This window comes from Pteropus alecto, unplaced genomic scaffold (assembly GCF_000325575.1).
Source record: "Pteropus alecto unplaced genomic scaffold, ASM32557v1 scaffold45, whole genome shotgun sequence".
Lineage (NCBI taxonomy): Eukaryota > Metazoa > Chordata > Mammalia > Chiroptera > Pteropodidae > Pteropus > Pteropus alecto.
In genome coordinates, this window is record NW_006442491.1 from 14,911,064 (window position 1) to 14,916,823 (window position 5,760).

General features: G+C 41.2%; 1 non-coding gene across 1 annotated transcript; it reads left to right on the forward strand.

Moving 5' to 3' along the window:
- The first annotated feature begins 4,203 nt into the window (after nt 1-4,203).
- Nucleotides 4,204-4,322, forward strand: LOC112471193. The gene has a single exon (XR_003043224.1). It is a non-coding gene; the product is annotated as a 5S ribosomal RNA (ribosomal RNA).
- Nucleotides 4,323-5,760: the final 1,438 nt, after the last annotated feature.

Sequence of the window (5,760 nt, forward strand, 5' to 3'; positions counted from 1 at the left end):
CCCCAGGGAAGGTCTCAAACTCCACACTCTCATTGGCCTGATCTACCATGTAGACATCTAAATAGACCTGTTCCCCAAGTGAATTGATGTCATGTTTAAAGGTTGGGCATACGGGATTCCCTTCTTTTAGTTCTAGAGTCAATTGGAGATTATGCAGGGGATGTAATTGATCCCTCAGGAGTCTCCATGCTTTTGTTACTCAGTTCTATATTCCACTGCTTGCTTTTTTAGCCACTTAATTAACACAATAATTCAAGAGTAGTTAAGGACAGTGAAGGGAAGGAAGCCATGTGATCCATTTCAGCACAAGTTTTGGCAGCTTCACCATCAAATCCTTTTGATCACAATGCATAGGCAGAAACCATGCCTTATCCTTCTTGCTTACCTCAAAGCCAATATCTTGTTTCATTAGTAAGTGAATATTTTTTAATAATGATGAGAAAGCAGTGGAGACACCTAGACAGAACTGTCTGAGCAAATTACAAAATTTAGGAATCAGCGATCTGAGATCTAATCCACCACTTCAAACATAAAAGATAATTTCTTATTGATTTTGCCTTTATAACATTAGTGAGGATAAAACCACTTTCCCATTTCTCAGTATATTTTTCTATGTACACATGCATTCTTGAATATATTGTATCATTTATACAAGTATCTCACCACATTACATATATAACCTTCCTAGGTCTAATGTTTTCCTTGAAGATATTTTCTCCCACCACAGGTATGATTAGAACAAATTGTTATAGAGAAACAGAGGATCTTAGGACGAGAAAGGATCTCTAGTTTTACCTTCTATTTCCAGTAAGTTATCTACTTAAACATTAAGATATTTTTAAATATTTTTTCCCTATGATTTTTTAACATACTTTCATCTTTCCTTGGACATGGAGACAGTAAAATGGGTCAATGTACTGAGCTTAGGGTACTTCTAGGTCCTAGTCTTCAGGCTGCTGTCCCATCACCAACTCATGTGATCCCATAAACAAAACAGATTTTTTTTCGTAAACATTTTCAAGAGTTGCAGGGTTCTTTTGTGGACTCCAGACATTATTTAGATGAGATGAGATGAGATGAGATGAGAGAAAATTATCTTCTTACTTTCCTTTACTGACCAAACATAGAATAAGCTTTAGCATCTCCTAGTATTGCTACAACATGTTTATTGCAACACAAATGTGAAAGAAGGTGCCATTAGGCAAGGTATAACAGGCCCATTTATTCTTGAAATGTCTCCATGTTCTCTTCTCCCTGCTGAGGCTGCCAGCCATCTGCCAATTGTGACGTACTTTATGATATGGACAGAGGAAGCTGGACAAAGATCACCAATTTTTTCCTTCCCAATAAATGACAAAATATATCATGAAACAGAATCACATAAACCAGTGACAACTGGGTCTTGGCTTCTAGCACAAAGGCAACAGTCTCTCCTCTCTGACAACTGCTTTAAACTTGGAATAAACTTAGCATTTCCTGCCCCCTTGGCAACAACGATCTTCTCCAGTCTGTAAACAGAGAGTTTCATGGTAGAATGTGGGGTTTGGAAAACACTGTAGAGATCCTCTGATACAAGCCTCCCAGCTTACAGATGAGCTAATTGAGTCCCATAGAAGCTATATGACTAGCATAAAATCAGTATAATGCATCAAAGATATATTACTCACACATCTATCTAGTTATTATAGTCAATGTTACCTTTCTTACTTGCCTTATCTCGATTATACAGTTTAAGGATAAATCAATTTTTACCCAAATTATGAAATTGGTTTGCAAATATGTATAAGGCTCTGGGCTAAGTTTTTAGGAGACTACTGAAGGAAAAGCAAAGAAACTTAAAATAATTTCTGGTATCAGCTATGTATTTGCTCCAAAAACAAAACAAAAATGAAACTGAGCAGATTAAAACAATTATTTCAGGATTTTATAGGTTGACTGGGTAATTTTGCTAGACTCTGTGGCTACAGTAAGCTGGTGGCTTGGCTTGTCCTGGGTATTCTGATGGTCTGAATCCAAGGTCTGGCTGGTCCCAAGTCTGGCTGTGATCCAGGCCCGTGGTTAGGAATAGGACCCAGATTTAGAATGTTACATCAGTGTAATAGGGTACCTGTGCCTAAAATATGTAAACATACTTCAGCTTATTGTATCACACATGTGTGGCTGAATGCCATTATTGTACTCTGCTATGTGAGGAGCCATGCAGTGCCCTGGAGAGCAGAAGGGGAGCACAGGAAGGGGCCCAGGAGAAATGTGCACAATACCTCACTTCCCCCAATAGAACTGCACTTTTAGAAACAGAAGTGCACTCGGCACTATGAAGTTGATGCCTGCTGTCTGATTCTCAGGTCGGCCTTTTGTATATTCTTCTAACTGGGTGTCTCACCATCGAACCTTCCCTTTTCGACCAGCTCAGCGCTGACACTTGGCGTAGTCTGCATGATGAGCTCGGTGCTGACAGATGGCCAGAGCTCTCTCCACTTGGTCTTCTTTGTTGGGCTTTTTCACATGACAGCAGAAGCATTCAAAAGAAGCAAGAGCAAATATGTAAGTCCCCTTGAGACTCCCACAGCATGACGTCTACCACATTCTTTTGGACAACCAAAGTCAAAGGCCGGCCTGGATACCAGTGATGGAGAAAAGGAGGCTTTGTCTCTTCATGGGAAGAACTACGTAGAGTTTGTGACCATTTTTAATCTATTACTTCTCCATATCTCTAGCTTAGAATCTAGTTGTAGAAATAGCCACAATACATACCATTATTGAATGCTGGTATGTGCCAGGCATGTTTCCAATGCCTTTACAGGTAACATCTAACTTAGTATTAATTATAATCCTATGAATTATTGTGAGTAATAATAGGTTTTCTTATAAGAGATGGTGAAACTACAGTACATAAAACATTAAGTAATTTGCCTAGGGTTTGTGGGTATTGAAGTAGAATTCAGTCCCAAATAGTCAAATTCCAAATCTCAGTCTCTTGAAAACCACATTTTGTGAAATGCACAGAAAGGATATTGTACTAGTTTTCTAGTGCTGTCATAACAGACTGCAACAAACTTAGTGGCTTAAAACAACACAAATTTTAAAAAAAGAAAAAAAGCTACCGATACCTGGGTCCCAACGCAAACATTCAGATGCAAAAGATCCTGGGTACAGCCTATGCACCAGGATTCCTACAAGCTCTCCAGGTGACTTCAGTAGTAGTAGCCAGGCTGGGAACTACTGGTTTAGAGATGAGAGCAGTGCAGTGGCTGTATAAAATGAAAGACATTCTATATGTGGTGAGAACACCTTTTTATCCATCTTATTTGACACCCTGTCTCTCAGCCAGGGAAAAATGTCTATACATTAGGAAGGAGTGGTTTTTGCATAGAGCTTTTCCTTATCAAGCTAGTGAGAGAGGACTTTGTAATGTAATTGGGGAGGTGGGTATATAAATCTACCATGTACATCTGCTGAGAGTTTCCAACAAGAAAATACCTCTAGCGATGTGAGCTATATCTGAGTTTAAGGCTCTCAAGAAAAAGGCAAAGTTTTTTACCTGTATTGTAGGTGCCATACACTCACAACCTCTCCTTCCCACCGAAGGGCTTTGAGTTTCTGTATCTGGCAGAGATCAGGTACCTCCAATTCCCATCAGAGGCCACCAGTAGCTGCAGAATTGGTAAGACCCAAGGTAGGGTGGGAACTTAACAGTTTTTATACTGGAAGGGAGAGAAGAGTTTGATTCTTTGGGAAAGATGAAAAGACAGGGAAGGGTGGAAGAGAGAGGAACTATCAGAAGAAAGGTGTCCATCATGGTTGGACACCTGGGAAGAGAGAGGCCAGATAGGTGATCGACTTGGTGGCATATCAATATTCAAAGTGGTTCCAAACCCTGTTCCTAACAGGAGAGCCACAAGCAGAGAAGACTCACAAAGGTGACATTTGGGGCAAGATTTCAGGCTTCCCTCCTTTTTGAACAGAAGCAAACCTCTGGAGATGTATTGAGCAAAGGGAAATGTTTGAGCCAGTGCTTAGATATCAGAAAGCTGCAGAATTTTACATGAGGGAGAAAGAAAATCTGACAAATGTAACAACCTTCATTACATTTCCTGTGTCTTCCCCAACCTATATAGCTTATGAGGTCAAACACAGAGGAAAATTTCCTTTTATAATACCCCAAATATGTATTTGCAATCATAAAGTGAAACTGTAATTCTTGTCTACGGCCATGCCACCCTGAACAAGACTGATCCCATCTGATCTCGGAAGCTAAGCAGGGTCGGGCCTGGTTAGTACTTGGGTGGGAGACCACCTAGGAAGACCAGGTGCTGTAGGCGTAAAAAATAAAAAAATCAGGGATTGTAAGCTGACAAGGTCCTTGCAATCTGTGAGGTCAACCAAGGATTGCCTCGCCAAGAAAGAAAGACAAGAAAGACAAAAAAGAAAAGACAGACAGACAGACAGGAAGGAAGGAAGGAAGGAAGGAAGGAAGGAAGGAAGGAAGGAAGGAAGGAAGGACGGACGAAAGAAAGAAAGAAAGAAAGAAAGAAAGAAAGAAAGAAAGAAAGAAAGAAAGAAAGAAAGAAAGAAACTGTAATTCTTGAGTGTAAAAATGCATTTTTGTTTTCTCTCTGAGATAAGATATGGGCCAGAGGAGGCCTCTCCTATAAGTGCCTTCTCCCTGTTCAGCCAGCTCGTTTGGCCTTGGGCCCAGATGGCATTGTTGGTGGACAGGACCTCAGTCTCTGGAATGATGGGATGGTGATAGGGCTAAGATGATTGAGAGAGATGGCTGGCATGAGAGGGTTGTGCCATTACTGACTTTAAGTAATACTCTTATCCTATTTTGTTCAGAACTGGTGGTCAGCCAGCTCCTAGCACAGAAGACACCCATCACTTCATCTGTTCTATCTTCTCATCTGCTCTCCCCAGCGTTACTCACTAGGCAGCATGATTTTCAGGGCTTCCCTTCCCATTTTGATTAGCTTGTTATCTGCTTTTGAAGCTAAGCCCACATTAATGAATTCCCAGATGGAAAGAATAAGCCTAGCCATTGCCAGCATAATCCATCCCTCAGGGAATCCTTTGCTTCCCATCAGAAAGGGGCGGATGTTTGGCTGCTGTCCAGCCCAGGGCTTCATAATTCCTGTTTGATGAAGCCTTGGAGAGTCTCTCTCCCTGGGAATCCACTTCCTCAATCACAAGCATTTCAGGGCTAATTACACTGATTTAATGCACCTGGCTTTTTCTTACACTTAAAGCCTCAGTAGGAGAGGAAATACTCTGATCGATCAGCATTTATTGGCGAGCCAGGGAACCAATTGTGCATAGTCAGTTCCATGGCATGTGCTGGGTCAGAGGGAGCAGCAGTCACCTTCAGCCCTACTGAGAGATTTCTACCCTCCTAATGCTAAAGGGTCATAAATCATCCTGACAGTCTCAGTGCTGAGGCATCTGTGCGCTCCGGCTGTTTTCTGATGGTTTAATGCATGTGGGTCCTCTTCCCTCAGATAACAACAATGACAGATTGCAAGCCAGTGGCTATCACCTCTGTGGAGGGCCCATGGAAAGTAATGGTTAAGAGAATGAACTCTGAAGCCAGACAGGCCTGGGTTCAAATCCTACCTCCATCTCTGACTATATAGAATTTAAGATGAAGTCATCAACCCCTCTAAGTTTTAGTTTCTTCAGTTGTAAAACAAGGCTACTTTTACCTAGCCCATATACCAGTAGTTCTCAACTTTAGCCTTTTTAGAGCCACCTGGGTCTTACTCC